The sequence below is a fragment of the Protomyctophum bolini genome (assembly GCF_963924005.1).
Source record: "Protomyctophum bolini genome assembly, chromosome: 18".
In the NCBI taxonomy this organism is placed as follows: domain Eukaryota; kingdom Metazoa; phylum Chordata; class Actinopteri; order Myctophiformes; family Myctophidae; genus Protomyctophum; species Protomyctophum bolini.
The window spans coordinates 40178508-40190000 of record NC_137879.1 but is presented as its reverse complement, the minus strand read 5'-3'; the positions used below and the strand labels follow the sequence as shown (position 1 = coordinate 40190000).

The 11493-nt window shown below is 42.8% G+C and overlaps 1 long non-coding RNA gene across 1 annotated transcript; it reads left to right on the top strand.

Moving 5' to 3' along the window:
* The first annotated feature begins 211 nt into the window (after nt 1-211).
* LOC308332964 lies at nt 212-1280 on the top strand. Its single transcript, XR_013965771.1, has 5 exons — nt 212-362; nt 435-565; nt 783-846; nt 931-1004; nt 1158-1280. It is a non-coding gene; the product is annotated as an uncharacterized lncRNA (long non-coding RNA).
* Nucleotides 1281-11493: the final 10213 nt, after the last annotated feature.

The following is an 11493-nucleotide window of genomic DNA, read 5'->3' as shown; positions in this document are numbered from 1 at the left end:
GGCCAACAACGGTGCGTGAGTTTTCTTTTAATAGAAAACACTCACAGGCGCGTGTGGTAATCGAGCGAACAAAAAGCGATTCGGTTGCTTGGACAGGTCAGGTGGAGTCTTGCAATACACCCCTCAGAAAGTAGCATCATTCTTTTCCGTATGCTGTGTGTTGCACAACATATGCCTGCGTCATAGACTGGTGCTAGAAGGCTTTGATGAGGAGAGATGGTTGGATCATTACCGGAGAGAGCAAGCAGAGCTGCATGTACCAGCTCCAAATGATGAGAATATAGTGCAGCGGGCAAACGCAAAGGCAGCGAGGGACCAGGTGGCAGATGATCTGGTGCGACGCGTTCGCCGTTAGTTGCCTGGTAAGCAAACTACAAACAGATTATTATTAATTATTATTTTTCTTAGCCTATCGTAATTTTGATTTATTTCAGACGGGAGACGCCAGCTCACAGTATGTAGCCTCCACATACTGGCACGCATTCCGTGCGTATATGGCCCTTTAGGCCTACACTCATTCCTGCAGAGCAAAGGAGCTGATCGAGGAACTTCAACAAGCATTCAGGTCTTTATTGCACTTTTTATTCACTCATTTTGTCATTTTTTGTTTTTATATTTGGCAATTTTTTTTTTTTTAATAGATTAAAAGTGGTTAGCTTGTTTAAGGTGACTTTATTTGGATTTCGGGAATAAGAGTGACATTTAAGTTTGGAAGCACTTTGTAGTTTGAAGGACTGTGGACATTTGCTGGAAATCATGCACACTTTTTTCGTACAATCAAGGCCCTCGCCGGGAAACAGCTCCGAGACCCTTCTCTCGATTTGCAATTGCAACTCACATGCGGAGGTGTGTTTATTCTGAAATAAATTAAATGCACAGAAAGCTGTTCCATTTTGCCAGACTATTAACGTCTCCCTTGTCTTCCTGCAGTTGAACTTAAACCCTGATGACCTGTTCTTTCCTTGAACACATTTGAACTTGAGTTTCACTCGCACAGAAAACGGGTAAGCTTGTATTTAGAAATGTTTATTGCAAATAATAATGACAGTATATTGCTGTAAACTTAGAAAAATAAATTTTAATAATATCAAACATGAAGAAAAAAAAAGGGTGCTCGTGCATGTGGTCAATCATTTTTTCCGCCTCTGCCCACGCAGGCGTGGACCTCGGCCACGGGAACGACCAGGAGTCGGAGAACTATAAAGTCGGCGACGGGCCACTCTGGTGGTGCTGGGGGAAGAGCGAGGTTCCGGTGCCGGTGGTGCTGGTGGTGGTGCGGCTGGAGGTGCGGGCGGAGGTGGAGGGTGCCTTAACGACCCCACATGAGCGAGCCGCTCCCACGTTACCGCGCAGCGCTCCATAGCCTTAGCGCTGCGCTCGAGCGCTTCGGCGGCCCGCTCATGTGAGGCAACGAGCCGTCCCAGGGTGTTCTCAAGCATTTGGAACCCCGCCTGCTGTATGTACAGGAACGGGCCATCCCAGTCCCTGGACAGTGCTCGACGGGGTCCCCGGTCCAACTCGCGGCCTCGGTCGCTGCCGTAGGCACACTCCCCGACGGTCCTTCCCCCGGATCCACCTCCTCCTCCTCTCGCTCTTCCCCCGCTTCTGGCTCCGACCCGTCAACCTCCTCCTCCTCCTCCTGGTCGGAAGCAGCTACGTTGGAGGCGGCCGAGGAGCCATCTGTGGAATTAATATTATGAATGAAATTAGCTGCATTGTTTGACTCAGTGATGTTTTTTTCAGCATATTTAGATTTAGTCTTAGTCTTTTGAATAAGACACATTTAGTCTTTAGTCCCATTTAGTCTTCTGAAATTCTTAGTCGACGAAATATCAAAATAATTTAGTCTTGGTTTAGTCTTAGTCTTTTAGTCTTTTTTGAATAAGACACATTTAGTCTTTAGTCCCATTTAGTCTTCTGAAATTCTTAGTCGACGAAATATCTAAATAATTTAGTCTTAGTCTTTTAGTCTTAGTCTTTGTGGTTTAGTCTTAGTCTTTTAGTCTTAGTCTTTGTGATTTAGTCATAGTCTTTTAGGCTTAGTCTTTGTGATTTAGTCTTAGTCTTTTAGTCTTAGTCTTAGTCAAATACATTTTAGGTTTGAACATGCAATACAGAAACATATTTAGTTGTAATATGAAACATGTCTCATTTTATTTTTAGTAACAAAACAAGAAGAAAAGTGCAATAGTATGACTAACAGTAACAGTGCATACTGCAGATATCTGACATTCATTCAAGTACAATGTTCTTGAAAAATAGAACCACATAACTCTGAACATGTTAACATTGTCAAAAATAAAGTGCAATTCTCTATATTATACAAGTCTAAAACCTGGAGAGGGCTATGCTATACTATACAAGTCTAAAACCTGGAGAGGGCTATACTATACTATACTATACTATACTATACAAGTTTAAAACCTGGAGAGGGCTATACTATACTGTAAGTGTAAACTGTACTATACTATACAAGTCTAAAACCTGGAGGGGACTATACTATACTGTACTATACTTAACTATACAAGAAAAAGTGCAAAGAAATGGTGAGCAAAACTGAGCATCCGACTAACACTGTCTGCTAAGGCTACACCATCAGAGTACTCGGAGTACATTTTCAAATGTAAATAAAAATATATAATGCTATGCTATTGCACAAATGGATGGAAAACACTCCTGTACTTACTGTTCAAATAAAATCAACCTAAAACTTAAATTGCAAATACAATATTCCTGAAGTGAAAAATATAACCAGTGTCCTGACCTCAGGCTCTGAACAAGTATGGAAAAAATAGTGCAAATGTGTAAATATCACATTAAATTAAAGAACTCTCATCAATGGTTTAAGCATTTAGACCTGAGGCACCTTCTACAAATGGATTCTCCTAAAGGTTTTCTGAAAAACCTATGTTTCTACTAGTCACGGGTGCTCAAACTATGTCATGTCAAGGACCCCTAGAATTATAATGTATTGTAATTGGCCCTGGACCCCAAATCTGGAAATCTGTTGTTCCAGCAAAGCAAAGATTTGAGCAAAAAACGTTCGCTCTGAAAGAATATAATTAAATTCCAAGATCTTTCAAAAATAGCAGATCTACAAGCTTGTAGCGCAGCACTCGAGCTTGTAGATCTGCTATTTTTCAACAGTTAAAGTATAACAATGCTTAAACACTAAAAGGGGTTCCCATACTGAATGGGTTAAACAAAAATAAAGAAAAATACTGTAGCAGTGAAAACACTATTTGTTTCTGTTCATCTTAAGGAAAGCACCTCGCTCCAATGTGACCCTTCCTCTGTTGCGCTTGCCTCTTGTGAGATCTCCTGTGACACTGAATACTCTCTCTGCGAAAGCTTGAGAAGCTGGCATAGCTAACAAGTCTAATGCAAACGGTTTTAAACTGTGGTAAAAACTGTCACTCTCGTCCAGCCAAAAGCCTGTCGCTGTGTCCTCTTGGATGTGAAAGTTCTTCCTTGTACTTGATGATCTGCTGCCTGATGCTGGTTGGGGTTGCCCGGCCAGGTCTTGCCAAGGCTCCTGTGGTGCGGCACTTAGAAAGAAACCTGAACACTGGCTGCTTTGTGGAAGCTGGTTCCTCAACATTCTCCTCTTCTGCATCATCTTCTTGTTCCGAGAGCGACGGGTCATCTGTGTGTGGCTGCGTGGATTTGACCACATACTCCTCTGCCTGCCTCAGCAGTTCCTGGATATTTCCACCAGCCATGTCAACATTAAGAAGGATCTCACAGACAGTTGGGTTGACAAAGCAGGCAGCTGCTGCAAGTGGTGAGAACTTTTCATTGTCTGGATCGAGAAAGCGAGCAAACCGCTCGTTCAGATTTGCTTTCATGTGGTCTGCAAGAGTGGCGAGGTCTCTGTAGCGAGAGCTTTGTGAGAACTCTGTAAGGTGGCTGTGCAGATCAAAGATGGCAGGGACCACTAGGGACATTGATGTGGTGTCACTCTGGAGGGTTTTAGTATGTTCTGCAAAAGGCAGCAGTAGCTCATGCACTGAAGAAAGCTTTTGCCACTCACTCACTTGCAAGGTGTCCCATCCCATGTCAGTCGCAATTTTGCACAGTTCCACTTTGATTTTGAGGAGTCGTGCAATCATGTTGAATGTGCTTGACCAGCGTGTGGGGCAGTCATTTAGAACAACAAGGCCGCACTTCTCTATTACCTTCTGTGTTGCAACTGAGGACTTGCGAAAGAGCTTCACCACATGTCTTGTTTTTTCGAGGATTCTCTTGACAGCAGCCTCCTTCTGCACCATCAGGACTAGGGTTGGGATTCGTTAGGATTTTAACGGTTCCGGATCCTTCCCGGATCCCTTAACGGATCCCAATATATCTTTTTTCCCCTTTTTTCTGACATAGATTATACTTGTATTATAGTAGTGCATAATAAACACAAATTCAATAATACAAAGCCACTTTATTGCACAGAAATTGTACTTTACAATTTTGAGGTAGGCAGACAGCAGTCACAGCACTTTTTTAAGAGTTTGTCTCACAGACACAGTATACTCTTGTTTAAATGAACATACTGTAATGAACATACAGTTACAAACAGGTACAACATTTGCACTACTGCACTGGCAGATATTTCAGTAAACACTTGCACTGTTACAATTATAAAATGAGGTACAGTAAGGCACTACTGTTGAATTGCACTTGAATTGCTTTAGGCCTGAGAGTGAGAGCATGCAACTTATTTTTTTATTATTATATATTTTTGTAACCCATTTTTCACCCCTGTCTCAATCATCTAATGTGATCCTGGTCTCTACACACCCTCCGCCAAGCATGCAACTTCTAACAGTTCTTTCGCAGGAAAATTAGCTTATCTGCGACTTCTGGACGAATCCTACACCTCTCCTCGCTAATGGTGTCTCCTGCAACTGAAAACACTCTCTCTGATGGTGTCGATGATGCTTGTACACACAAATATGTTGCAGACAAATCATACAGCATGGGGAGGGAATCCCTATTCTTCCACCACCAAGCAGCAGGGTTTGTGCCAATGGCCAGAGGGGCCAGGTTCCTGTAGTGATTTATTTCTATTTCTGCTCTCTCAGAATATGACAGGGGGCGCATGGTCTCAGCTTCCCTTCTAACAGCTTTCTCTTCCTCTTCAAAGAGCTCTTCTAGCGGTGATATTTTCTTCTTCTTTATCTGAGGACTGGGATGCTGCTGACTCTGTGTCTGAAATATCAATAGACAAAACATCCTCCTGTTGGTGATGATTTTGATATGATATGACCAGAAAGTGTTCCCAAGAAAATGAAAATGTTGTTAATCCTTACCTCATCAATCTCCTCTTCCCCTTCCTCGTCCGTGTGAATCTGATCAGATTCAGAAACAGTGCTCTGGCCCTGGGTGGTGGTCTCACTCTCTGCTGCTGCTGCACCGTCCTCTTGTCCGCCTGCCACTGGCAGCTAAAATACAAAATTGTTCACTTTAGGCTGACAGCTATTAGACGGTACCTTGTTGCCACTCATTTACCTTAATTTCATATTTTTACCTGGTGCTCTGCTGCCTCGTCTGGACTCGCAATCTTCACTGCTGCCGTCTTGAGCCGGGCCCAGACTTCATCGTTGTCCACTTTAAACTTAAATCTTGGGTCCATTGAAGTGGCCTCCTCCAGAAATTCTGATATGTCAACATCCTATAAATCACACAACAGAACAGATGCACAGTATAACTTTGTAAAGTAATACTATTCATTTACAAGATGGCCAATTGTATTTAATTTGATCCATTTGAATACCTTGTAGCGCTTGGAGAGATCAGTCCACACCTTCTCCTTAATAGTGATGGCAAAGGTGGAGTCTCCATCCTTTACTGCAAAGTGAGCCTCCAGTTTATTCAGAATGGGAAGAATTTGCCCACATGTTGGCATGTTCTCGCTCGATGCAGCCAGGGTGCAGGTGTAGAGGATTCCCATAAGCTTGGTGAACTCCTGTGCTTTCCTCAAGTCATCATCTGTGATTCTGTCCAATCTACCAAAAATACAGTATATGTTGAAATGGTTAGGGAAATCATAATTACAATGAATACATTATAAATGTGTGTGTATATATATATACACAATTATTTTTTAAATGCTATACTCACTTCTCTGCTCCCTTTTTAACTCTTTGATCCAGAACTGTTGCTTGGACGGCTGAGTATTGCTCTATGAACCTATCGATCATCAAGTAGGTAGAGTTCCAGCGGGTTTTCACATCAAGCACCAGCTCATGAATCAGTTCTGAAATGAAATAACACACACACACACACACACACACACACACACACACAGAGAGAGAGAGCATAGACCTAATATAAATGCCATTTCATTCTTAAGTGAAATTTCAAATGAAATACATTTTAACCATTTAACAATACATTTTAAAAATCGACTTACTCGGAGTAAGGAAATGCTGCTTTTCTTTCATGACCACCTTGGCCATGCTGGTCTTCCTGGTCCAAACGATCACTGCTCTAATCTTGGCTGCCCACTTGCTCACAGATGCAACACTGCAGGCCCTTTGTGCTCCCAAGTTTAATGTGTGTGCAAAGCATCCAACTTTGAGGACCTTCAGCCTCTTCACAGCCACATCCATGTTGGAGGCGTTGTCCACAGTGACTCCAACGATAGATTTCCGGTCCAAGCCAAATTCTTTTAAGATGGACTCGATCTCTCTCTCCACAACTGGTCCCGTCTGTGCTTCGTACACTGCTTGGGTCTTCAGGACCTTTTGATGGAGCTGGTCTTTAACGACATAGTGCAGAGTGACAGTGATGTAGTGGTCTCTCGTGACAGCAGTCCAACCGTCAGAAGTGATGGCAAACTTCTTGACCTGTGTAAGGTCTGATGTTAAGTTGTCTTTCTCCACGGTATACCATGCATCTAGAAAAGTGTTGGTAAGGGCATCTCTGGATGGTGGTGCATACTTGGGGTTCAGAGCTTTTAACATCTCCCTGAGTAGTATAAAAAGAAAAAGTGATTTCCTGATTACTACAGCTAAATAATACAGTACTAATATTACTACAATTATTTAAATTTCACCACCACCACATAATTGCAATTTGTACTGTATATTTGTGTCATTCATGTTCAGATTAATTTAATATGAATGACCAGTTAATGGAAACAAGCCAGTGCTTTGATATAAATCCTTGTATTGAACTGTACATTCCTGTGCTTTTTTCTGTAAACTGTTTATATAAAGTAATCAATCATTCAAAGCATGCACAAATATGCACCTAAAGTGTGGGCTCTCCACAGTCGAAAATGCATGTGCATCCATCACAATGAACTTCGTAACAGCACGGTGAATTTCTTCAGTCCTCTCTTTCGTCATCCTCCCAGCTGCTGCTTGGGTGAAAGGAGTTGATGCACTGGTGGTGGCCTTTTCTGTATTTCCTATAGACAAAATATAACATTATATTCATGAACGATTAATTTAGAGCCAATTTAAAAGCAGTTGAATTGCTAGTAATTTGTAAATAAGTGCAGAGAAAAATGATTGTTTTATTCATGGCTCTAGTTACTGTTAACGTGATTCATAAAATATCAGACAGACTGTCACAGACAGACGTCGAGTCATTGGCGTTCTAAATTAACACCATAAACAGTTAAACAATAAAGTATAATAAAAAGCTCAGTAGAAATGAGTAATATCTAATGTTACTAGCCTGGGGAAAGTGAACCAGCAGCCTCGCTGTCGGCAGCGTCTTCTTCATCAGCCTCTCCCCCCGAAGGCTGTGTTGCTGCGGGGCCGGGCACGGCTTTTTTCCGAAGGCTATCAAACACTTTGCATGTGCCTAGACTAATGCCGTGCATCGACTTGAGATTCTCATTGCGGACGTGCAACCACCTTTACATGACACGATGGACTGACATTTTATGCACTTTGCATGGAAAGCATTTGCCTCTCTGTGGAAGTGTAACCATACTTTACTTTTTTGCGGGCTTTTAGACATTTTTCCCCTCTAGTTGTCTCGCTCGCTCCGGTTACACACACGCTTGCTTCATGTGGGCGTGCCGCTTCCTCATTTCTCCGAGTCCCAGATCCCCCTCTCCCACTGACTGTTGTAGGTGACGTGACGTCACCACAGCCGCTTGCATGCATGCACAGACACAGCGGAGCTAAATTATGACTGATGAGATCCGTTTGCGGAACCGTTCATAAAAAAACAATGGAACCGGGTCCGGATCCGCAATGTCGGAACCGGGTCTGAAACGGACCCGGTTCCGAATCCCAACCCTAATCAGGACCACAAGCTGTAAGGTATGCACGACACACGGGGTCCAGTCCATGTCCATGTTGACTTGCTGGTACCTATAACGAGAGGAAGAGACAAATAAGTCTAAGGCGCCTGTCACACCTATCAGACAAGCGTCTTATCAATGTTTTATGGTTTCATCTGTCTTGTCGTTTGTCGCATCAATTGACCACAATGCTTTGCGGAATCTGGGCGGTGCGAGGACATGCGGAAACAGATCCACGTGTTGCCCCTGTTGTTGTCCTTACGCTGTTAGCTGCGGGACACAGTAGCTAGTAGCTTGTTGGTTGTGTCAACGTGTTGCGTCTCCACTTTATCAGTACCACTACCACAGTAGGTGCCAAGTCTGGCACTGATTCCGTGTGTATGTATATAGCCTCCAGGTACGCAGACTAAGCATGGCATCATTGTGGAAAATTAATATTTTCTGTTAGCAACGACTCCATTATTTTTAATAAAGCGCATCCATTTTACCACAACACACGACTTGCTGCATTTCAGGCTGTTAGCCATGACGCAGACGTCGATGCAGGCTATAGGCGAAATATAGGATAAGAGATGACATGCGTCTCCAAGTTGGAGCCTATAGTTGCGCCTGGGCGCACGGCTCTCTCCTATCTGCAGTCCGACCGTTCAGCGTTACTTCAGGAGAGGAGACGACAGATTGAAGAGTGCATGCCACTGCTTTGGCATTGCCAGTGGACACCTCGATGTTAATGTTATTAAAAAAAGAGAGAAAAAAAGGGGGGGGAATCATATTTGAACCATAATCTGAAGTAGGCCTAATGTACAGTAGGCCCATTGGGCATAGCCAACACGGCACATCATTATCACATCTACATTTATCCTTCAACATTTCATGCCCAAAATGATTGTTTGGGAGCAGTAGCATTTTCAGAAATATAAGTCATGGCTACGACTGTTTCATAATATCCAGTCCAATGCGCACTGCCCATGCGAACGGAAAACATGTTCATTCATATTAACAGTTTTATTTTATTTTAACAACCAAATCATATGGAATGGTTTGAAGTAGGCCTTCATTTATAATGTCGCATCCTCTGTGTAAAGCACTGATGTCCTTTTATATCGTTGGTCCGTGCAGTCAGACGGATAACTATTGATTATGGGTCGGGTGGAATAACAAACTGATACGAGGTGGAACGAGAGATCTGAACGGAGTCGACGCGACACCTGAATTATATAAGCATTAGGCTATATAGACCAGAGCTAGGTTAGGAGTGAATGATAAAATGCATGCACCTTGAATTATAACGTTTGTTTTAATTTTCTGTTCGGCCACGACGGGCAGGGATTATATTTTCCTGTTGAATTGCTTACTGGAACAGACCAAACTACTTTACTTAACAATAAAATAATTTTCGTTACGAAAGTGCATAGGCTCTTTCCTCTTCCGTGTCTGCACTATGCAGAAAAAAAACAACAGAGTGTGAAAAGACCGCCCAGTGCAGCGTAACAAACGGACCTTCTCTCCTATTGGTTGGCGGGTAAACCCAACCCTTTTTGTCTTGTCTGAAGTCCCGCCTTGTTCTTCAGCTTGTCGCCTACAAAATGTTTTCTGTCTTGTGTCTTGCCCCCCCCCCCCCCACATGAAACAAGTTTGTCTGATGAAACCACGTGACTCCCATTAGAAATGCATTGGGAGCTGTCTTGTCTGATGCTTTTCATCAGACAACCATAAGACGCTTGTCTGATAGATGTGACTGCGGCCTAATATATATAAACGTTCACATTGGAGTGGGAAAAGTCTGTTTCATATTCATGTGATAAATGACTAATACAATAATTAAATAAACATGGCTCACCGCTGGTCATCGGTTTCAGTGTCATTTTCCATTGAGGAGCCAGCGGAGTCTTCCTCCTCGGAGTCGGAGCTGATGTCTTCTTCTGGGGTGGTCTTAAAGGCTGCCACCATGTTACTCCCATTGTCTGTTATTACTGTAAGGATTTTCTCCTCTGGTATGCCCCACTCATGCATACATTTGTCCACATATGCCTTAATTGACACTGCAGTGTGTGGGTGGGATACTTGTTCAAGAGCTAGCAATATGTGTTCTGGCTTACATTGTTCAACACAAAAGTAGCATGCACTTATAGCCAGGAATGAGGCTGTCAGTCCTTTTTTTGTCCACATGTCAAGGCCAATCGACACTTTCCGCACAGCAGCCAGTCTCTCTTTGAATTTTTGTTTCTCACGTGCATACTCTGCCTCAATCAAATTGCCTAATTTAGTTCTCTTTGGAACACTTAGTCTCCTATCCATTATCTCCATCATTTGCAAAAAGTCCTCATCTTCAATTGTTGTGATAGGTAAACCTGAGCGCCCAATCCATTTGGCTATGGCATCAACCTTGATCCTTTGTTCTTTAGAGTCACATTTGTACTTGGAAGCACTAAGAAAAGCGGTAGAGATGTTCTGCTGGCCTTGTGAATGTGATTTAGGCCTACTAGAACTTCCACTTGGCTCATCTAGGTCAGCAGACTGAGGTAGTGGCTGAGCAGAGGTCTTCTGTTTTTTTATCTGTGAAAGTGAATAAAGGAAGTAATCAAATTGCGTTTTTCTCTCTCACCTAATCCCCTCACATCTCTCTCTGACACACACACACACACACACACACACACTCACACACAGTCACACACACACAACTTTGTCCCGTCATCCACTATAATAGTACATTTATGCAAACGTGAATACTTTGTAGTACAGTTTGTTTCAATTTGAGGACAATTGAATAGTTTACACATAGTTGAGAGTAGTTCACGGTAGTTTATCCGATTAAACAACAACAACAACATTTAGCTTGTGTGCTACTGTGCTTACCTTCTCATATAGTATTGGATGAGTAGTCTCCAAATGCCGCTTGAGGTTAGTTGTGTTCTTCCCTTTTAGTTTTAAGTCACACGTTACACAAGTGGTCTTGTCCGTCCTGGCGTCATATGTGAAATTTGACCAGACGTCAATTCTTCGTTTGCGTCCCAAAGTCTCCGAAAAAAACGACATTATTTCTGTTCACACTTCACTGTTAATGTGCATACATGGACCGGGTGACTGCGGAGCGCCGCACTGCACTGGCAAAAACGGTGCAACTAAACAAAGAGTGCAACTACGGTGCAACTAAACAAATAACTTTATCCGGCTGCTAGTTTTTCCTCCATATCTATTCTACTACTACTGTTTGTTTGTGTAACCGACCTTGCTGT